Raw genomic sequence first — 24,607 nt, 5'->3', positions numbered from 1 at the left:
TTTTCCTCCGTACCACAATCGGGTTGGGTTGTTTCATTCACCGGTCACATCACCATGGTCTCGCCATACCATCCATAATTGGGGTAATGCTACCGATCCATCACATCAGTGTCGCCATATGTTCAAGAGAAGTCGTTCAGAAAGAGTCAACCGGGTCCCATCCACTGCCATACATTATCCTTCATCCATTCATGACCGCCACCCTGAATCATATGTCACAGATCGTTTTCACCTCCATCAAAATCATTAGCTCCGTTCCGTGTCACTGATGTGGGATTCATTAAGGCCCTCCTTTGACGGATTGCTTCTTGTCGACATCAGCTCATTATCCAAGAAGTTGATCTAGGAACAACCCCTTTAGTACTTTGAAGCTTGCATGCCTCAATGGCAAGTTTCTCACTTCCGGCGACAGGTACACATCAATGACCTTCGACCAGAAGATTTTGCGTGGTGTTCGACGCCAAGTCCTTTATTCACACCACGTGAATTGTACTGCAGTACCTTGAGGGTCATTATCATTATCGGTGATTCCTCTCGCGCTTGTTAATGGTTTACATCATTGACCGGTAATCGAGCGATGTCTTTCCATGTTCGACTTCAGAACAATTCTCACGTGGATCGACTTGTACTTAGAGTGAAGATTGAACGAGTTTGAAGACCCCGGATCTAGTTTCATCCATCCGGGCTGCGATATATATTCAAGAAATATAAAGACATTTGACATGTACATCATTGCAGCAGATGATCATCCTACTCAAAGGATGATAATTTCACCAAAATTATCAGTCTACCATCAGACGATTGTCTGTTCTATGTACAGAAATGAATTTATAAAGCTGAGCATGGGAATGCCCGTCTCAGGTAGATCATGAAAGCAGTATGAAAAATAATGTATTGTATTGTATCTTATTACAGGTCTCCTCCCAGCATTGGATGAACTTCAGATCCCCCTGATAAAGCATTTCACCCGATAAACAGCCTCATACTTTAGGGGGCAACTGTTATAGACATTTTTGTCCCTTACAGCATTGAGAATGAAATGTCCATAATCTAAGGGATCCAAAGTCCCTAAACATGTTGTTCCTACCCCTAGAGGAACAAGGCTAGCAAACCACAACAATTCACAGAAGTTCTCCACCTGAAACTGCTCAAAAACAAGTCAATTCAGGATCATGTCAACTGCTCCATTGACCATCTGCGCTGAATGTCAATGGCTACACTGGCTACCTGCGCTGAATGTCAACTCCAACACTGGCTACCTGCGCTGAGCGAGATTGGACATGTGGCAGGCTCATTCCTCAAGGTGTCAAAACCCAGGAAGCTTCCAAAATGACACTTGCCTCAGGGAATTCGACTGGTGATGAGTAAGAGGTTCCAAATCTCCAAGTGGAAGCAAGAACCTCCAAGTGGACTCAAGAACTGACAGAGGGAGAGGACACTAGTCAGATCTCAAGCTGACTCATCCTCTCTCCAAACATCTATATATGGATCTCTCCTCCATGAGATCCAGGGGCTGGAATTTTGTTATTGCAAAGAATTGCTGTTGGTTTGAGACTAAGATCATTGGGTGCTTAATGCTTTGAAGGGGGTGAAGATAGGAATTCTATTTGCTGGGAAGGAGATGCTGGATTGGAGCCCTCTGGGTTGTATCTCTTCCTGAACCTTGTTATTCATCAATAAAGCTATCTTGGTTTCTCCTATATGATGATGTATTCTTGATGTATGATTGCATTAGTATGTTTAGTTTATTTCTAATCCTGAACTAGTTATGAATATGAATCCATGTCTTGTGTAGTGTTCTCTTCTTGTGATCTTGCAGAAACCTCTTGAAGCTGGGTGAGCGAGAAGGCAAGTAGCTTGGAACTCTCCAAGAGAAGAGAAGCTGGATCGAGGGACAAACGGAAGACACCGGTTAGTCCATCTATCTCTCTCTTCATTCTTAATTCATAAAGGAAGAATATTAGAATAGCTGTCTCTGTTTGTTGCTAAGGCACTGTCACACCTTAGGTGGATAGGATCGTCCTGCATAGGCATTTTTCCCCACAACACTTGAGGATGATATGGAATACTCTTCTGATGATAAACTTGGAATTCTTCCGTCAATGCGCTGATCATTTCATTAAGGAAATGTGTACTGCAATCACTCAAAAAAATCTTCCGGCAACCGAACTTGGTCAACACATATTCAAATAGGAACTTCACTGTTGTAATTATTGTACAGTCCTTCATGGGTTGTGCCTCCTCCCATCTAGTCAAATACTCGGCTGCAGTGATGATATACCATTCACATGTCTTCTTTCCTGGAGGTTGAATCAGTCCAACAAAATCAATTGCCCATTTCTCAAATGGCTGCAATGATACTTGCGGATTCAAAGGTAGCTCATCCCTCTACAATGGCCTATCAATTTTCTAACATGCATCGAATTCCCTACAACATGCTTTGGAATCCTTATGCAATGTTGCCCACCACAAACTAGGGCGTAAAATATTTTGTGTTGTTGCTTTTCTTGCATAATGGCCTCACGCAACTCATCCATGAGCTTCAGTGAGGACACTATTTGATTTGAAATCAAGCACATAGCATTGCAGTTTCTCATCTAAATGGCCTGTAATAAAAGAAAAGTCTACCACATGCACCAACAACTCTTTCTTTTGTTGACTGGTGTACCTCTTTGGAGTCGTTCCTGTAGTCAGGAAGTGGATATTGTCTTCAAAGTGATCGTCTACTACGCGCACCACAAAGAGCTGCATGTCAGGCAACCCCTCCTCTAAATTGGTAGGATCGTCTCCTATTTCAATGTGTGGTAAATGATCTGGCCCTACATTCAATCATCTTGGCTTCACAATTACTTCAAAATCATACTCCTGAAAACAACAACATCCATCTGCATATTTGCCCCCCCAACAAAGGCTTGTTGACTAGGTATTTTAATCCAGAATGGTTTGTATACATCTTAAAGTGTCTACTTAACAAGTAATGTCTAAACTTCTGGAGTGCGTATACCATAGCTAGACCTTCGCACTCTATCGTTGAATAGTTATTTCTAGCTTTAGACAAATTCCTGCTTGCAAATTCTATAGGGTTATCCAACCCTCTTTCATCGGCCTATGTCAGCACTGCTCCTAGCGCAATAGATGATGCATCCACATGCACATGAAATTCCTTCTTCCAATCTGAGAAGACTAAGACTGGAATAGAGACCATTTTTTCCTTTAATATATCCAGAATTCACTGACATTCTTCATCCCAACAGAATGTAGCATCCTTCTTTAGCAGCTTTTCCATCAGCACGGTAATCTGGGCATAACTCTTAATGAACTTCCGATAGTATCCAGTATGACCCAACATTGCACGTAGCTATTTAACACTCCTTGGCACCTCTAAATTGATTATAACCACAATCTTAGGAGGGTCCACCATTAATCCTTGCTTGCATACCACATGACCCAGCAAGATTCCAAAAGGAACGTAGAATGAACATTTCTTCAAGTTTAGTGTGATCTAATACCTAGGACATGTATCCAACATCAAGCGTAGACTAGATACATGGCACTTTACCACTCCAAACACCGTCCAATCATCAAAGTATACCTCCAAAAACTTGTGATTGAATTCCTTGAATGTCGCGATGACTACACGCAAAAATATCGTCAATGCATTATTAAGTCTGAAAGGCATTACAGTATAGTGAAAGCATCCCCACTCAGTCGCGAACGTCATCTTACTCCTATCTTCCAGTGCGATCTTAATCTAATGGTACCTAGAGAACCCATTGGTGAATGAATAGGCCTCCTACCCTCCAACATTATCCATCACTTCATCATTGAACGAAGTTGGAAAAGGATCATGAACACAAGCATTGTTCAACTTCCTGAGATCTATGCATATCCTTATTTCATCCTTCTGCTTCTTTTCCTGAACTACCATTGGGCTCACCCATTCAGATTCCTCTACCAGTTCAATAATATCTACTGCAAGCATCTTATCTATCTCCAAACTGACCTTTTCTTTATACTTTGGATTAAGTTGATAGGGCCTTTGTTTAATCGGCTTCGCATCTGGCTTCAAGGTAATCTTCATGACACTGAAGTCCCCTTTTATTCCTTTCAAGCCTGAAAAATTCGTAGGGAGCAAATCTTGATATTCATGGAGCAACTCAATGACCTTATCTACTGTGGCATCATCCTAGTAGTCCACAATCTTCACAAACTTCGGCTCTGCTTTTGTGCCAATGTTCACTTGTATAGTCTTTAGTGGCATGGTGATATCTAGATTCTCTATTTGTGGTCCCTCCACTTCGCGATGGCCTTCTATCTCTAGGATATTAATGTTCCTTGGATCCTCATCTTCTTCATCATCTGTCACGTTATAACACTCTAATGCATGGTGCAGCTGGGTGGTCCAATCAGGCTTAATCAAATCCAAGGGATCATGTGGTATTCTAAATATTGCTGCCTCGACCTCCTACAACACCTCATGAATGCATTCGAATCCATCCTCAAAGCTGAATGTCATCAAAAATCCATGTCTCAAAATGTCCCACTCTTCGGTTTCGTGGTAGAGCTCTATTTCCAAGTACCAATTCGTCGGTATGACATCTAAAGTATGGCTGAATAAATGCGCCCACTCAGGTTGCGGCTCCGCTCCATAAACCTCAGTCCATTTTTCCAAATGATCGCGTGGATCATTCCTCCCATCATATTTCTATGTTCATCAAACTTTTGGGACCAAACTGCAATCTCATCATTTTTCTATACTCGCACCATCCATTAAAATTGTCTTTGTTCATACCCCACCTTCTTGTGGGCATAGCGCGCAGTGCCAAATCTAAGGCTTGGAAGCGATGTTTCTCTTGTACTTCTCTTTCAAATGCATCCAAAAATTTATCTACGTCAGTTAAACCATCATAATAAGGAAAACTTGTTACCTCTGAAAATACACAGCGCATCCATTTAGCCATCATATTACAACGCAGCGTAGATACTTTGTGCAACCAATTCTGGCAGTGTTCCAACTCCTCATCTGAATGTGATGTACAGGAACTTTTGCAGTCCCATGTAATGCATCCATCATCTATTGGATTGACCCAATCCTAGTGTCGCACTATTAGTTTGTAGATTTGGTCCAAATCATCATCACTTTCATAATCGCGTACCAGTTCAGTATAATGCAGTCCTTCTGCAGGGTCCAAAGGTACTACTATGCGAAGTAACTTCCTTTCAAATGACATTGTCCACTTCTTCAAATTGATTACCCCATTCATGTAAATAGCCCAATCATTCCCAAGGAGCATGGGGTAGGGAATGTTGTCATCAACAATCTCTATCACTTTGAAATCATGCAATGCGCTCGCACCTTCAATACATATTGTTACTCCCTGCAATATTCCCATGGGGATAATCTTTTGTTGATTTTCCATCCTCAATCGAATCAGAGACCACTACAGTGTAGGTCTCCCCATTCTCTCCCACATCTGTTTAGGCAAAACATTCACCCATGACCCCAAATCCATAATAACTTGATCCATTTCACACTCTCCTATCTACATAGTGAGCCTCATCTCACGCCCCATTCTTGCCTTGTTCTTACCAATTTTTCTAACTACGCACGGTCCCTTAGGAGCATTCTCTTTTCTAGCACACTTATTTATCAATTGTTGTAATCCCTTCACAGCCTTACTATTGCGCAACAACGTCATGCAAGTTTCCAAAAAGGTAGTAAGCATGGAGGGGTCCATTTCTTCAGACATCTTATCCTGACTTCCTGAGGTGGAGGCCTCAGCAAATCTTTTCTTTGCTTCCATGAAAATTTCTTTTGCGTGCTCCAAATCAAACCCAACCTCCTTTTCTCAAGTTTTGCATACCCGCTCAATTTCTTCAGGTTTCTTTCCTTTGTCTTCACCAGTTGTCATTCAACTTCATAGCATGATATTCGCATTAGGGTCTTCTTCCCAGGGTTCAACCCTCATCATTTGTAGGTTTTGGGTAGGCTGTTGAGGTTGTGCCCCCTTCTCCCATATCTTGGCTATTAGTATGGGGAAGTCTTCTATCACGTGATCGAACTAAGTACAATATCGGCACAACAGGCACGCCAGGCTCGTACACTCTCACACATAGCATCCTGGCACTCTATAATTGTAACAAATAATTGGTCCCCAACCTCTACCATGTCCTCCTCTTCAACCTTGGTCTCATCTGCACCCTTGATATCCTCCGCACATTCCCCAAATGCCTTGATTCAGAGGTTGAGTTTCTATCTGCATTCGATATGCGGGCATTTGTTCCATCATGACCTCATAGCTACAACAATTACGCTCATCCTAACCCACCAATTTACAGAAGTTGCAGAAGAGTTGTTGCGGTGTCTGCACAAATTTCTACAGCAAGTGGCAATTGTCTGTCACACATTTTCTAGCTACCTGACATTTAGCACACCACAAAGTGGGCCCCGTAATTGGCGTTTCTTGAGCATCCGGCCTCACAGGCATCGATCCTCCTACTGCAACATAATTCGTGAAGACTGGGTAGTGACCTTTGTCAAGCCCCTAACTCTTTCATTTCAAGCACCAAAATTATTCGCGCACCTCTGGCCGAGCTGCTCTATCCTTCTTCAAACATTGAAACTCTAGACAAAGATTCTGCAACTTCACGTGAATCTACTGAAATACCAAAGTAGCATCTTGAATTGGTGTCTCATGTAGTCTCATCACAATTTCCAGGGCTTCTACTTGAGTCCCAATATTTTGCTATGATAAGGCAACCCTTAAGTGAGGCAAGAGTGAAGCTACAAACCATTCTCGATGCTGCCCATACGTAAGATACATATTAGCTTCATGGATTTGGAATTTCAATCTCTGATCCAGCTCCTATGATGTTTCACTAGGCCTCATTATGATCTCTTTGAATCCAATGACTGATTGTGATTCAGACTTGGGCCTACTAAATTCCTTATACAGTGTAGTCTAAATATCTGCTAACGGAGCTATTGGGTTATAGGTATAGTATTTAATGTACAACGTTAGTGCGCCATCCTATAGAGAAGTAAAAAATGTTGCTTTATTCATCTGATCATCTGTAACTTTCTAGGCTATCCATATGGCCTTCGTAACAAACCAAAACTGGTTCGGGTCCTCATTTCCCTAGCCCTTGGAAATGGGAAATTTCATCGTATTCATCATATCGAATGGTGGTAGAGGTGGTGGTGGTGTGGGAAAAGGTGTATGTTGTGGAGGTGAATGTGGAGGTGGTGTGGGTGGATGAGTTATTCATAGGAACCCTTGTCATATTAATTGGACAGCGCTCTACAGTGTAGCCTGTGCGTCCTCGTCATTGCTCATAGGAGGCTCGATCCGCAGGCTATATTCAAGGCCTGTTCTTCCACTGTCCCTAAATATCTTTCCACTTCGTGTAGCTCCAAACATCAAGGTAATTGCATAACCCCCTTTTCGCACGAGATCATCTTAATCCAAGTATTCAAAGACCTTAAATACTTACATCATGGTCCCTTGAATAAGTGCTACTCTGCTTTGCTGTAGCTGACCAAGGTATCTATCGAAAATTCTATCACAAATCCTCCTATGACGCAATCAAGCCAATGATCAACAGCATGCGCGATCTTATCTCCAGAGGCTTCCAATCTCTACACTAGCTTCGGGGTCCACACTATTGGACCATCATGCCTCCACCTTCCTTGGCCATCTGCCAATTTAGCGATCCACTTGTATAGTTTGATCGGGAAGGAAAAAAATAAAATTTTGTGTATCTCTATGTACATATATCTGTCCAACCACTATTCTTTCGTCAATTACAGATTTCTGTTTTCTTGGGCCTCCAATTCGTGGACCTTTCTATCCAACCACTCCTCAATTTCCTTCTTAGTTGGATTCTAGTGATGTGATATCACACGTCTTTATGTAGATCTCGGTCCTGGAAATAGAACCATTTGTTGGCTTAGTGTGTCATGACCCAGGTTCAGAGTTATTTGTGCCAAACAAATCCCTACAGTACTGGCCCTTTCAACATCAACCCACGGACCGCTGACTGAAGTCTAAACCAAAGAAGTATGGGGGGATGCAGGAACCAAGTTTTCACACCCAGATATTATTGTAATGTCGTCTTATGCCATAAACCTTCCTTCACGCATATCTATAAGCTTGTTATGATTATCGATATAAATTCTTGTAACCAATATCTAGACCTTCGCGAAGGTCTACAACTTTCTTTTACGGACCCTAAACAGGTGAATCAAGCACTTACGTGCCTCTATGATTACTCCTACTTTTGTCTTTACCTAGATCGGCTTAAGTGTCTCATAACCTTAACATGCATTAAGAGATTCTTCATGTAAACATATATTATTACTTGCGTTCATATAACAATATAACTCATGCAAAATCACACATCAACACAATATTAAATCATATAACCTATCATTCATTACAGCATAAACACAATCATTCATAACAAAAGTAAATAGACAAAACATAGGTATTTCTAAAATAATCTCTTTATTAATACTTCAACTCTGCTTATAGACTCAGGACTTCCCTGCATACTTAGCTGCAGGGGTCCACGCACTTAGTTGTGAACTCTACTCTAGGCCTCTGCACACACAATTGCAGAGCCTTTCTTCTACTCTAAGACTCTTCGCTCTTCTCTTCTACTGACCCGTTACATTCCTCTTCATTATTCCATTTCCTTTCATGTCTTAGACTCTCTAAGACTCTCCCTTTTATACAATCCCATGGTTCGCGGACCATGGGTAAATCTATAAAATCTGACGCAATTTACATAAAAGAATGGTAAAACCCATTATGAAATTTTTCTATCTACACACTCCACGACCAGAAGTTATAGAGACTTTACACTTTACATAACAAAAACTTGGGCTTTCTGCCCCAAAACTTGGGCTTTTGCCCCAAAATTGACCTTAGGGGACCTTGTCCCATCAACGCCATATGACCGTGTTAGGTGCCGAAGGTCAAGGTCAAGGGCTAATGGATTTCTATTGTCGGTGTCATCACATGATGGGTCATAACACCCAAGGCTGGTCCCTAGTTCCTTCACTGCACCAGTGGTCATATGGCACCATGTGCCTTGGGGCTAGCCCCCTTTCATTTTTTCACTAACATATTATGGTTTTTAGCATGGGACCATGAACATGGGCCAAGCTAAGGCCTAGCCCTTGGCCTTTGCCTATAGTTCCGTGGCACTGCAGGGCCAGGGGCTAGGTCTTTGCCCAACCCCTTTCCCCAAAGGCGCACCCATCAAACCTTAAATAGGAGTTGGGGAGCTTTGTTAACAAGAAACATATGTAGGCAAACTAGTATAGAGCCTTGGTGCTACGAAGGAGGTCTCAATTTTGAATCCTACAAGGTCACTTGACCCCACACAAATTTTAGTCCTCCATAAGGAGGCCACATGGCAATCAAATGTTGGTCCACGTGGCACTTCCTCATTGGGCGACCATAAAAAATGTAAAACAATAAAAATAACCACATTTCAACCAATCTAATGATGCGAAGTGTCAACCATCTATTGGCCAATGAAGGACTAGTTAAACTTGCCAACTCATGACCTAGTCAGCCTATGGACTGCTGAATGGGCATTACTACAACTCAAAATTCATTTTTTTAGCTATTTCCAAAAATGAACAATTTCGGGAGCATCCGAAGTCAGATTTGAGTGAAACAAATTGCATTGGATTCTTGGTGACAAGATCTACGCTTTGTGCTGGTTTCAAGCTCATCCAAGAATTTTTATTTTTGAGCATTTTCTTGATCCATGGGAACATGGATAAGGGTGGAGTGCTAGAGAAAAAGGACAAATGTAGTCACACGCTTTGAACTTGTAGGCTTTAGCACTGTATAGAAATTACCTACATACAAATTCTGAAAATAGAAGATAAACAATGGCGACAGCATAAAACATAAAATAGATCTACACAGAGATTTTCCACTGGATCCCAAAACCGGGACTTCCATATTGTTTTTTCATTATATTCCTTTCAATGTTAAAATACATGTATATACACATCGAAGAATCCATAAACCCTAATCCATTAACCCTAGATTAGAACATAACTATAGTTCCCTTGACTGAATCTACTAAATACCATGAACAAATAACCATCATGCCCAAAACCATGTGTGAAATCCATGCACAGAACCATAGGTAGGTCCACCCACCTGAATCTACTACTTCCCTCACAGTTTTGGGATCATCATCAGTAATATGTAAAGAAAAATTTGAAGAGAAACTAGATGGACTATACCTTTTTGGCTACCTTATTTTTCGAACTGATCTTCTCACAACTGGAGTTTATGGCTCTTCATCTTCTCATTCCTCTTTTGCTGTAGAGTTTGATTCTTCATCCTCTAGCTCAAAATCTACCTTCTCAGGTTCCTTTGGTAGGAATTCATGCTTAATAATATCTTTAAAAACCACATCTTGGTTGTACACAACCTTCCTTGTTTCTGGGTTCCAAAGCTTATAACCTTTTAAACCATTCTTATACCCAATAAAGATGCACCTTCCAGATTTACTATCCAACATTTTTCTTTTCTCCTTTAGACATGTACATATGCATTACATCCAAATACCCTCATATGTGAAAGAGAAGGTTTCTTACCAATCCATACCTCTTGTGGAGTCTTATCATCCAACACTGATGAAGGTGATTTGTTGACGAGGTAACATGCAGTCTCCACTGCCTCTACCTAGAATTCCTGTCCTAACCCGAAACCACTAAGCATGCTTCCTTCCTTTTCCATCAACATCCTATTCATTATTTCTACAACTCCATTTTGTTGAGTTCTGTATAGAGTAGTCTTTTTCCGTGCTATACCCCACTTCTTACAGAGCTCTTCAAATTCCTTCTTGCAAAACTCTCCACCATTATTTGTCCTCAACACCTTTATCTTCTTCTCTGTCTGGTATTCCACTAGAGCTATAAATTATTTAAACCTATGAAAGAATTCAAATTTCTTCCTGAGGAAACATATCCATGTATTCCTTAATAAGTTATCTATAAATGATACATAGTACACAGACTTAGCCAGTGATGGGACTGAAACATGTCCAAACACATCACTATGCACAAGCTCTAATATCTGTTTCACCCTCTTAGCACCATAGGGGAAACTCACCCTATTCTTCTTCCCATTTATACATTTTTCACAGAAATCAAAATCCAGAGAGAAATGAGACATACCTTCTACCATGCTTTTACCATGAAGTATCTGAAGGCCCTTCTCTCTAATATGTCCAATCCTTTGATGCCATAGCATGGTATTTTCTCTAAAGACCACTAGATTTTCTACTCCACTTTCAGGTACCATAGAAATATTGCACCTATCAATAGTAGTGCTACCTTGAAGTTTTTATAGAGTTCCAATCCGAACTCCCCGCATCGATACTAATTTTCCTCGAACCATCTTGCAGGTATCTTTCTAGAACACTATTTTTACACCTGCATCATCCATCTCGCTTACAGAAATCAAATTTCTAGCCAATGCAGGAATCTGTAAAACACCTGAAAGTGTTCTAATCCTTCAACCTTACAACTTCAACTTGACTCTTCTGCAACTAACCATTCTAGCCTTCATGCCATTCCATAACAACACATCACCACCATCATATTTCTCATACTCGTAGAACAAATCTCTATGGGGAGTGAAGTGAAAGGATGCACTTGAGTTAATCGACCATGCCTCATGATCTACATGTGTACTTGAAGAAGAAGCAAAGTACACATCCCCACCTTCATCTGAGGTGGTTTTTGCCTTTGTAGAAGGAGCATCATCAAATCCCTTTCCTTCCTCCAGAGCTTTAGATTTACAGTGCCTTTTGAAGTGCCCTTCCTTTCTACATTTCCAGAACACCTTTATAGGTTTTCCCACCGATTTAGATCTCCTACTCAAGGACTTATTTTTGTCTATGTTCTGGGAATGTCCTCGTATAGACAAGGCATCACCATTCTAGCCCTACATGTTTTTCCATCTCATCTCCTCCGGCAACAAGGATGAGACTATTTCATCAAACTGTAAGGTAATTTCATTTCTACCTATTGCAACAACTAGACTATCTCACAAATCTGGTAGAGAACATGGCAAAATAATGAACTTATCTTATTTAAAATTTTAATATCAATAGATAATAATTGGCTTACCACAATATTAAAGGCATTTAGATGCTCTATCACCGAGTCTCCATCTTTCATCCTCAGGTTATACAACTTCTTCCATTGGAAAAATTTATTCACTAGAGACCTAGATTGGTACAAAGTCCCTAACTTGTCCCACAAATCCTTCACTAAACATTTCCCTTACACATTGAGAAATATTAAATTTGAGACACACAATCGTATTGTGCTCTTTGCTTTTCCATCCAACTTCACCAAGTCTTCAACTGACATTGTTGTTGTTTTAGCACCCGGATCTACCATGATCCAGTGATCCTTATCCACTAGCAGATCCTCAATCTTGAGTTTCCACAACTCAAAACTCTGACCATTACATTTGTCGATCTCTATCTTTCCACTTCTCTCCATCTTCTTTCACCACAAGAATCGATCCCACAAGTTTACCACTGAACAAGTTCTACAACAGGGCCGAGAAAAATTCCTTAGTAGCAAAGGCATCCCCTTGAAGTCGAAACAACTCCGATACCAAATGTAGGTTTTAACCCCATACATAAATTACCTTCATACAAATTCTAAAAACAGAAAATAAATAATAGGGAGAGCATAAAACACAAAACATATATACACAGAGTTTTTCCCCTGGATCCCAAAACCGAGACTACCAGATTGATCTTCCATTATATTCCTTTCAATGTTACAATACATATATATACATGCCGAAGCATCCATAAACCCCAATCCATTAACCCCATATTAGAACATAATTATAGTTCCCTTGACCGGATCTACTAAATACCATGGACAAAAAACCATCATGGCCAAAAACATGTGCAAAATCCATTGCACAAAACCATAGGTAGATCTGCCCACCTAATATAGGGTCCAATTTTTTTTCCTAGGGAACTACCCTAGACCTCCTGCAGGGGGGCTACCATCCCCCTACATACCCTACAAGGGGGTCTGTAGCCCCCCTGCAACCCCTCTACTATGCCCAACGCAACGTACAATGGGGTATTCCACCCCCTGTGTGTGGGGTAGTTATGGAAGGAATATAACACACACCCAACAAATCTTCATCGAAACCTGCAAATATTAAAAACCTAACTGGGATAATTGACAAGCCACCATCCAAGTCAAATTGCAATATGGAAAGCGACAAGGCAGTACAACGATCCAAATTTTGGGTAGCTACATAATCGACACAATTCAGTAGCTTATGCAAATTTGGTTTATCATATTAAGTGTGTGGAGGAGAGGTCTCAAGCCCAAAATTGGTCAGAAACACAGTGAAGAAGTCACTAACAAAAAACTAACAAGTGATCCAAGGTACTGCTTTTCAAATAGGTAAAAGTGCATGTAACTTTTATTCCTTGAATTTGTTTTATTAGTACTATTTCTAAGTTTTTTTGTGTGTATATATATCAGATGAAGCGAGACTAATCATCTCTCTCTCTCAATAGTATTACATTTTATTGTAGAAAAGTGCTAAGTTTTTGCAGGTTCGAGGACGATGAAAGAAGACCACTATATGCACTAATGACTTTTAAACACCAAGTTTCCTTCAGAAGAGCATGATAATTCCATGTCAAATCAAATCCATTATACCATTACTACTAAAAATAGCAACTTTACCATTGCTACTCATTCTAAGCCTACAGTCGATCCATAAATTTCCATCTCCCTACTACCAAAAACTCATTTCCCTTTGCAATATTCATACTTTCTTACCTCATTTTCACTCATTTTTTATCCAAAAATGAATTCATTCAACTCCATTATGAAGTTGAGTCACCCCATTTTCCTTTTCCTTTCTGTCAAATAAACCTTGCTTCAATGTAAAATTTCCATCTATAATCATTCAAATTATTGTTTTATAATCATATTAGATGATGGAGGATTCATTAAAGCCTCCCTTCTAACAAGTCTTGACCCATTGACTTCAACACATCATCTAGGATCAATACTAGAGATCTTTCAAGTACCTTGAGGCTTGCATGCCTTAATGGCAAATTCTCTTGCCAATAGACATTGGGAATACATCAATGTCCGTATTTGTTGGATCTTCTAGGTGACTCGACTACGACACATCTATTCGTACCTAGTAAGATGTACTTATGCATCTTGACTCTCATTGACATCAATGGTGAGTAGTCTCTTGTTTGTTAATGGAATTCATTAATGGCTAGTAATCCAACAATTTATTTTATATGTTCAACATCAACACATATGTTCACATAGATAATAATTATGCCACTGAGTGGGAATGAATGAAGACTACATGATTTTAGCATCTTGCAATAGGACTCAATTCAAAATTTAGTAGCCATAGCAATAATGATTCCAATTTCATCCTCTATTCATACAACCAAGGGAAATAAAATGTAGATAATATTCTTTTACTTCACATTCCATGATCCAACAAAAACAACCACACTCTTCTATATACATAGCTTGTCCAAATTTCAGGTAGGTGAAGGTATGTTGTTTTCTAATCTTTAATCATGTAATTCCTTAAATGTTAAAATAATGATTTTGGAAAATCCCTCACCTCATTTATATTCCCTTTCTCATTTGCTAAAAACTAAAAACAGTTTTAGTTGGGGGGAAGGGATATTCACATGTCATGTCTCATGTCACATTTCATTTCATCCTAACCAACATATTTCTCCCAATCAAGTATTATTGCATTTTGATTCCAAAAGTTTATATGTTTTTTAATGATCAATTGATGAGCACACTAAATGGATGACAACCACTATTGGGACTTAAAAAGGAATTCTCAATGTTTTCAAGTATTTTGATGTAACAAAAATAAGAAAAGTAGTGCTACACAAGTGTGGAGTACTAAAAAGGTATGTTTTTAATGATCATTTCAATGGCTTTTCAGTGGGACTTGTGAATCTTTTACATCATGAATGTGGAAAACAATAGAGAATTATGATAAAATATGTGGAATTATTATGCAAGACTTAACCGCTGATAGTTTTCATTCTCCTGTGCAGGAAAGGGTAAAAACGAGGAGCTGCTGTTCCAAAGAAAAAGACAAGAACAGGGTAACTGTTGTCCCTTTGATGAAGGACCGAGTGAAAACGAGGCTAAGCAGGTTGAAGCAAACCGGTCTGGAAAAGGAGGAGAAGGCACCAACTCGGCGGAGGAGAAAATAAGTGATTAAGGATTAACAGTTTGGAGAATCCCTTAGGATCTTCAATCCTAAGGGATCGTTGCTTTATTTATCTTATTGCTTAGACATCTCCGCCGTTACCCTTATATAAAGGGACGACACTGTTAGTTTTGGGGGATGATGCTTTTATGTAACTTTTTGTTAAAGATTGAACTTTGATCATCGAGTCTCGTTGAACTTGGCTCATTGTACTTTCTGTTTCATGCATTAATATAAACTTGGTGATTATCTTATCTCTACGTCTGGATTAACTTAAAGCGGTGTACCCTTGAGGCTAAGGGCCCGGCCCCGAAGGACACTTGCTTCTGTATCACTACGATTTGATTTCTGCGTGGTTTGCTTATCGTCATTAGTTGGTAATCTGATATGCTTTATAAGTTACATCATATGCTCTGTTAAGATTCGTTCATTAAGGTTCTTTATATTGGCTCTGCATTATATCACCAATACTTTCAGAGTTGATTGAATATTACTAGACTTAATTGAACATTGTTATCATTTTGTTACGGAGCTTTTATGCTGTGTATTTGTGTTAAGGAAATTATCTGAAAGATGTGTTCTTTATGATTCAGGATTAATGTTGTTCCATTTTGAAACACAGTTGTAATTCCTGTTGATGATTGGTGTTAAATCAGATTACTTTTCCAGAGTGTTGTGTGTGTGTATGATTTCCACATGCTGTTCCATAATTAGTAGTTAGTGTTGTTCCATTAGTGCGTGTTGCGTGATTTGCTTGGAGAATGAAAGATTGGAGTTTTGATTACAAAGAGTGCATTTGAGTTGATATGATAAAGATTGATTACTCCTCGCGAGGTTTAGTTATTCGATTGCTGTTCCATTTCAGAATTGCTATTCCATTTTAAGCATTGTTGTTCCATTCTAGATTTGCTGTTCAATTTCCTATTTGCCGTTCCATTTTTATCTGCTGTTTCATTTACTCGCATTTGGTGTGAGAGACGATCTGTGGTTGTAGTGAGCCTCGGCATTTACTGCCTCGCTCCCAGACCCGTGGTCCATGCTCTAATTTCCTTTCCATTAGTTTATAAAGGGATGGGCTATTTCTGTCGAACCCTTGACTGATAAAGTTGTCTAGCTTTAAGAGTGTGTGCTTTAGTCATTTGAAGTAACTTAGTCATAGACAAGCATCAGTTTACTCTTGCATTTTTGTATATCGCTGTACTACTAGCATTACTCTGACAAATAGCCTCAGATTGAGTCACTCTTTGAAATAACCAAATGCTCCCGGATTGACATATTAATGTGAGGTAATTAGAGGTGAAAGAGACCCTTTTTATAGCTCTACAACAAGAACCAATACTCATAAATTTTGGTTGTCACACAAGAAACAACCATAAAAATATGTTGCAATCACATATCTTTCAAAGTAAACTTTGCAAAAATAATAAAGTTATCAAATGATATGATTATGCAAAGTTAAAAGAGAATCAATACAAAGCCAAATCTCATATAGAAGCAAAAAATTTAAGGAATATGACCTTATGATTGAGGGAATCAATGATAGTTGCATGAGGACATGCAACATCTTCAATTGGGGAGTATGTTGGGTCTCCAAAATTTCATCCACTTTTACCCACATTGCCATCATTTTACCCTCATTCCGCAACTCTATAGCCCCATAACCCTATATTAAGTAACCATTTTCATGATTATATGGGTTTATCATTATTATTTTCCAAGTAATTTATTTTAAGTATTTTAAGAGAATATATGATTAAATATTAGGAAATTAGCATGCTTTCATATATATCTAAAATTGGTATGAGTTTTGTGATACTGTAGACCTACTTGGAGATTCTAGAAGGGTCCTATTTGGCCACCCAACCAAAAATTCGAATTTAAAATTCCAACTCATGAATATTTGTGGAATATTTGTAGAAGATGTGGATCATTAACTAAGAACATTCAGACGAGAAGATTCATGGATGTTTTGATATGTGTCTCTTATAAAAAATAAGAGATTATTTTGAGAGGATTTGTATCTTATATTTTTCGGTGATTGGTTGTAACCACAAGAGATAAAAGTGGATTTAGGAGAGATTTAAGGATCTATATTTATTGAATAGTTATTTTCAATTTTTGTATAAATAGGAGTGCATCCTTCATACAAAGGGTTGTTGGTTAGAAGTTACAATTAACAGATTTTAGAGTTTCATCCAAGATGTAATTTGTAAAGTGAGGATAGAGAATTATTGTAATATCTTGTAACTTCATTTTATGAAATATATACTACTAATTTGATCTCCAAGATGTGATAATTGTTTGGTGTGTTTCTAAGGAATGGATGCCCCCCATCAACCATAATTTTCACATGTTTTTTTCATTTGTTGTACATATTGGTAACATTATGTAATTATGTTATTTCATTTATTTTCATTTTATGCAAGTGTGATTTTCCTTTCAGGAAGTGTGATTTTCAATTCAGCAAGTGTGAAGTGTGATTTTCATTTCAGCAAGTGTGATTTTCAATTCAACAAGTGTGAAGTGTGATTTTCATTTCAGCAAGTGTGATTTCCTTTATGCAAGTGTGATTTCAATTTCTTTATGATTGGATTGGATTGATTTAATTTGATTTTTAATTAGTTTCGATTGCATTAGATTAATCTATTATGATAAATAACTACCTATTAAATATAATACATGTATACCTCATCAGTTCACGAACCCCGGGTTGAAAATTAATGACATAGATTTAACTCACAATTAAATCACCCAAAAGATACCATGAAGAAATTGCAAGAAATTTGCTAGTGCTAATGAAATCAAACTAAAATCAAGAGACAAAAATTTCTTCTACTATTCTACGGAAAGGAAAGAGAATGAAAAAAACACATGCAATAACATGCAACCATCAAAACATAAGGAACACGATGATTTTACAGGGGAACCCAACTGGGAAAAACCCCTTTGTTGTTATGTATTAATTCAAATGAGAAAGAGAAAAAATTACAATGTCTTGCTTCAACTCTGAAGCACACCATACACTGTAAATATCTTATGCTACTTCCTAAACTACTATAGCCAACACTTAGCCAATTCAAGCCTTAGCGAACCTCCTATTTCCTTGTGCAATCCTGGAGGAATTAAGCTCCTAAATAATAGGGAAATTCCATATTTCCTTGCACAAATCCAAGGGGAATTGATCACCTTCTTAGCAAAAAATCACTGTAAACTCAACAATATACAATTTTAAATACAAATGTGTCTTTTCCATCCACTCAACTAGGAAATTCAAATTCATGCATGATTGGCCCTATCTTTCACTGATTGAAAAGTTAATTGAGAGATGAGTGAGTTAACAACAATCATAACTACTCAACAGACCTCCAACTGACTCAACTAATGACTAGAGCTCAATTAATTGAGTTCAACTAACAATAACTAAACTAGACAGCTAGACCATATCAATCAACACATGTAACACTCTACTTCTATCCTATATACTCGAATTTACTTACTTAACTATTAGACAAGGCCATGTCACTCTAACTAACTACAATCCAAGTCATCCTGCTGATGTGGAAAATTGAAATTTTCTCCATTTGACTAAGGCACTAGTGAATTGAAGCCTTTTCTTGCTACAATTTCAAAAATTCATGTTGCAGATTACCTCAATCAACCCCCAACTGAAACATTGATTATTTTTCTCAACCCTTGTGGCCATGAGACCTCTATATGGATACGACTGTACAATGATCCATGGTTCACCACTACATACTAGATGCTAGTGGATAGCAAGAAATTTCCATATTTCCACTTCTAGGATGCATTATTATGCTACCTAGACCACCCTTCTATTCCTTCAAGTGAGCTTGCCAAGCTGCTTTAGGAGGCATTCTACAATTGGGTCACAAGACACTTTAGTGTGGAGAAAATTATCATTAAATAACTTTCAAGGTCTAAAATGGGCCTCCTAAGAAAAATGTACAACCAAAATAAACTATATAAGAACCCATAGGATTCAAGATGATTATATCAACAATAGGGGATGATTCACCATTTTTCGGGTGAAAACATTAAAACATTAAAAAGTAATAAAATAAGAAAACTATTTTTTAACTTGTATTTTCAACTCTTCTCCCTATGGTTTTACTCAAATTTCAAGCATAAGTACTCGTTGGATGCAAAATTTAATTCCTCATCCAAGGAGTACCCATGTTTCATATTTTCGATGGACCCTGCTACACGAAAAATGAGAAATACATGAAAAACATGATTGCAATCACGTTTTTCATGTATTTCTCATTTTTCATGTAGCAGGGTCCATCGAAAGTATGCAACATGGGTACTCCTTGGATGAGGAATCAAATTATGCAACCAAAGAGTGTTCCCGCTCAAAATTTGAGTAAACCCATAAGGAGATATTTTAAAAATATGAGTTGAAAAAGTAGTTTTTTCTTTTTTCCCTTTAAAATTTGATGATGAAATCTAATCTTATTTTATTACTTCCACTATTATTTTATAATTTATTTAGGAGGCCTTTTTTAGACCTTAAAATTACCCTAATGGTTCATACCACACGAGTACTTTTGTTTGCCAAAACTTTGATAGGATGTTGGAAAATATATCAAATCTTGCACTTCCTATGCCATCACCAAGCCAACCATCAAGAAGCAAGGTCTACACAATCCTCTACCTACTCCCCGCCAACCCTAGGAATCCATATCCATGGACTACATTTTTGGCCTCCCTTTCACCAAGCATGGTAATGACTATGTATTTGTGGTCATGGACAGATTTTCTAAGATGGTTATATCAACACCATGCAAGAAGAGTATCCCAACGGAGGGCACTACCAAACTCTTCTTTGAACGAGTGTGGGTACATTTCAGAATCCCACAAACCATTATATCAGATCAGGATAACAGGTTGCTGAGCACATTCTAGTCAAGCCTCTGTACATTATTGGACGCTAAGCTTACCAGGTTAAATGCATTCCATTCACAGACTGATGGCCAAATAGAAATCATCAATAGGATGATAGTGCACATACTCTGCATGTACAACTCCAATCATCCACAAACCTGGGATGAGATATTTAATTATGTTCAACAAAATTATAATATAAATCTTCATAACTCAACTAGGTGCACTCCGTCTCAAGTGGGTTTGGGATTTCAACCATTGTTTCTGATTGATGTTTCCATGCCTCATGCGACTACACAGGCAGAATCTGCACATGTACAATCTCAGGCTGATAAAGAATATTAGTTTATTGAATGCATCTAGTGGAATCTATGAGTAGGTTCATGACATCTTAGGTACTTTTAATGCCAAGAACAAGCAATGACATGATCAACTTCAGGTGCCACATAATTTTTAGGTGGATGACAAAGCTTGGTTTAATTTCTAGAAAGAAAGCCTTTCCAGAACCCAACAGAAGCTTTGACCACTCTGATACAGGCCTTACACCATCACCAAGGCTATGTGAGAAAATTCTTTTGAGCTCATCATTCCCCATTCCTTTCCTTGCACCCAATGTTCAATGTGGACTACCTTCAATCGTACTTTCCACCACTGTTGGACACCTTAAACATTGCCTGATAATTGACACCAACGGAGCTCAACCTAGACTGCATGGAACATGCCATAACTGGTAAGATCATTGACGCACAGATCAAGACCAATCACCAACATAAGTGTTGGGATGGGGTCCCTGGGGTCAATTTTGTAATATCTTGTGGTAGTGAATGTAAAGTCTCTGTGAAATGTGGAAAGCAGAGCGTGAAGCTAATAGGAGTCAAAGGGGCTTTAGTCCCTTAGTTGGGTAGGTGGTAGAGTTTTTTTGAGACCCGCCCATGGTCCACAGACCATGGTATTGTAAAGAAAAGGCTATATAAAATTGAGTCATAGTAAGCATAGGGAAATCTGATTAAGAAGAATCATTGTAAGGGAAAGGTGCTAAGACAGGAAATGTTTGTTTCCTATATTTAGGTGAAAGGGGAAGGCTCCTACATCTTAGTGCATGGAGACCTTGGTAAGTCTGCAAGATGAGTGCATAGGCCCCTGAAGATGAGTGTGTCAGGATAAAAAGTCTGTATCTGAACGCTTACACTTAATAAATATTGTTTGGGCCAAATATGATGCATCTGTGTTCTTTTATTTACTTGTGCTAAGTTTATGTATCTTCGCTATGTAATCTGTTTATATGAATGAATGCTTATTTACTACGCAAACCTGGTAGATCTACAATCTTTATGGATAATAAGTATAACTAAGTACCTTTGCGAAGATTTGGATGTTAGTTAGTTAAATTTGCAATAGTTATCTATCGAGAGGATTAAATCTACGCAAAGCTAGATCTAAGTCTCAAGGGCATTAGGAAACCATCACATAGGCCTTTAGATGCAGAAATTTGGTTCTAGCATCCCCCAATACTGCTTCGGGTGAGACTGCAACCTACGCTATGTGGGTTGTTTCCAAAAGGGCCAGTAGTTAGGGTTTTGTTGGTTGGTGTAGTTAAAGTTGAACCCAGGTCAGGCCTCATCAAGCCAAAAAATGGTTCTATTTCCTAGACTAGGATCTATCTAAGGAATGTGTGATGTTGAAAAGTGGTTTCCTACTAAGAAAGAAATCCAAAAGTGGATCGATCAGAAATTTCACATGTTTTCAGTTCAGGAGAATAGAAACCCTTGGTTATCCAAGGAACAATGGTTGAATAGATATCTATGCACAGAAGAAAATGAAGTCTTTTTCTATTTCTTCCCTTGCAAATTGCATGAGTGGTTGCCTAGATTGGTGGAAAGTCAGGGTACATGGAGGCTTGACGGTCCTATTGTTGGCTTATTGGGGCCTGACCCAGGTTTAGAAGTGATTTAGCCAAACAAATCCCAAAACTTCCAGCCCTTTTAGCAATAGTCCGCGGTGTGCATACTAAGGTCTCACCCGAGGTAGTATGAGATGGTGTTGGAACCAGGTTTCTGCACCCTAGGGATGTCTTGATGAAATTTAGGAAGTTTGTGAACCGAACCTAATCGCTTGCACTACTCCGTGGAGCCGCCTGTCCTTCGCAACTTGTGTAACTGCTTCCGCATAGCCGTCTATCCTTCGCAACTTGTGCAACTACTTCTGCGCAACTCTATAAAGAGCGAGAAGAGGTGTTGTCTAGATCCTTTATCCTTACTGTGCTATTATTATAAATCCTAACTCAATTGTGTGGGCCCAATATTCTCATTAATAATTCAACATTCATAACAAGTGCATGCAATCATAAAACTGTAAAGAGATGCATAAATATAATAGATGCATAGACACACAATATTTCAGAATCAACTTATCTTTTATAAATTCTTTGTCCAAGTAAAATCCCAACTCTGCCCTACGCACTCAGCTACAGGGGTCTGTGTAGTCAGTTGCAGACTCTACTAGGCCTCTGCACACTCATCTGCATAACCTCTACCTATCACTATGACCCAGTACCTTCAGATCTACTTCTAACTTCTAACAATGCCTTCACATCTATCTATTACTTGTTAAAACTAAGACTGCCTTTACACTTAGAGCCTCGCTCTATTTATACAATCCCATGGTTCGTAGGCTGACACACTTTACATTAAATTACATTATCTTAGGGCGGACAACCCTAGACTCTTGCGCTCTGCACTCGCATTTCGTGGGGTATTTACATTACACTTGACCAAAATTCGGGCTTCAAGCCCCAAAAACCTGCTATGGGGGTGATCCACTGCCCAACACCTATTGCATGGACTCCAAAGCTGGTGAGGAACTTTGAAGCTTCACAAAATAAAATTGCGCAGTATGTTGATCACTGGATTGATCATATCGTAGGAGGGTTCATCACTGAGGTCACGATTGATATAAGCATCAACTATAGCGAAGTAGAGCGCAGGCTCTTCAAGGGACCGCGAGGTAAGTATTTAAAATATTTGAAAAGTTGGATTAAGATGTTGTTGTGTGAAAAATAGGTTATGCCATTACCTTGATGTTTGAGACTACGCGAAGTAGAAAACCCTTCAGAAGGAACTGAGAATTAGGCTCTGAATATAGTTTGTTGTTAGGATCCTCTTCTAGTGACGATGAAGGGACTATCACGAGTACACCACAGAGTGCGCTATAGATAGTAAGTCAAGGTATCCCAAGGATATCTCAACCATCCACTCCACCTCCACCTCCACCTCCGCCACATACACCTACACCTTCACCTCCACCTCCACCTCCACACCAACCATTCAACATGGCAAATGCAATGAAGATGCTGATTTTTAAAGCAGCAGGGAGTGAAGACCCTGAACAGTCCTGGTTCATTGAAAATGTCATATGGACAGTGAAACAGATTGGTTATGATAATCTAAAGAAAGCGCTGCTGGTCACACCACTGCATGATAGGGCATTGATTTGGTATATCAGGTTCTGTCAAGACAAACCCGACATGACATTGGCAGAGACTCAACAAGTGTTGAACAGTGAGTTTAAGAAGCCTAAGTCCTAGTTGTAGTCTTTCACAGGGTTTAAGGAGATACATTAAAGGGTAAATGAATCCTAGTGGGATTTTGATCAAAGGCTAAAATTCCTGATCTGGCAAGCTAATATGAACATCACGGATGATTAACACAGAGACTGGTACATTGCTTCATTGTTGCCTCACCTAAGATTACCATTACTACATCAAAAGGTAGGAATGCAAGCAGAGGTTGTGGAGATCGCGATATGGTTGGAGGCCTCACTAGTACAAGATACGAACATTGGAGTATAGCAGATCCAGTCGCAATTAACAAGTCTACACATGGAGTTATAGAGCTTGAAAATGGTGAAGGAAGCTCAACTGGAGGTGTGCGCTAAAGTTTGGTATATAAAATGCAAGGACAAGGGACATGAAAAGGATCATTACCCTGTGTATCAGAATTACATGATTGGAGGAGGTATTGTGCCTCTCAAGCCTAAAGATACCGCGGGACCAAGCACAGGAATACCATTATGGTGCGTTATCTGTTAGATAGCTAGGAAGCACTCACTTGCTAATTGTCACCTCTTGTAGAAGTTTGTTCAGACATCGCAACAACTATTTTGTACCTTCTATAAATTGGTTGGACATGATGAATGAAATTTTTGAAGCTATGAATTAATGATGGAGTGGACTCCTACGTATTGGATGAAAATCGAGAATCGGCCTTAGGATTAGGGCACGGGTGCAATGCACGGAGGATTCCAGGGACATGGATTAGGATGAGGAGGAGGGGCTGACAGAGGTCATGGACAAGTTAGTTGTTATAACTATGGTGAAGCTGGACATTTTATGTGTGACTATC

Source organism: Pinus tabuliformis, chromosome 2_2 (assembly GCF_031772625.1).
Source record: "Pinus tabuliformis cultivar Carrire ecotype Pingquan chromosome 2_2, CPIR1, whole genome shotgun sequence".
NCBI classification, from domain to species: domain Eukaryota; kingdom Viridiplantae; phylum Streptophyta; class Pinopsida; order Pinales; family Pinaceae; genus Pinus; species Pinus tabuliformis.
This window is presented reverse-complemented; position numbering follows the sequence as displayed.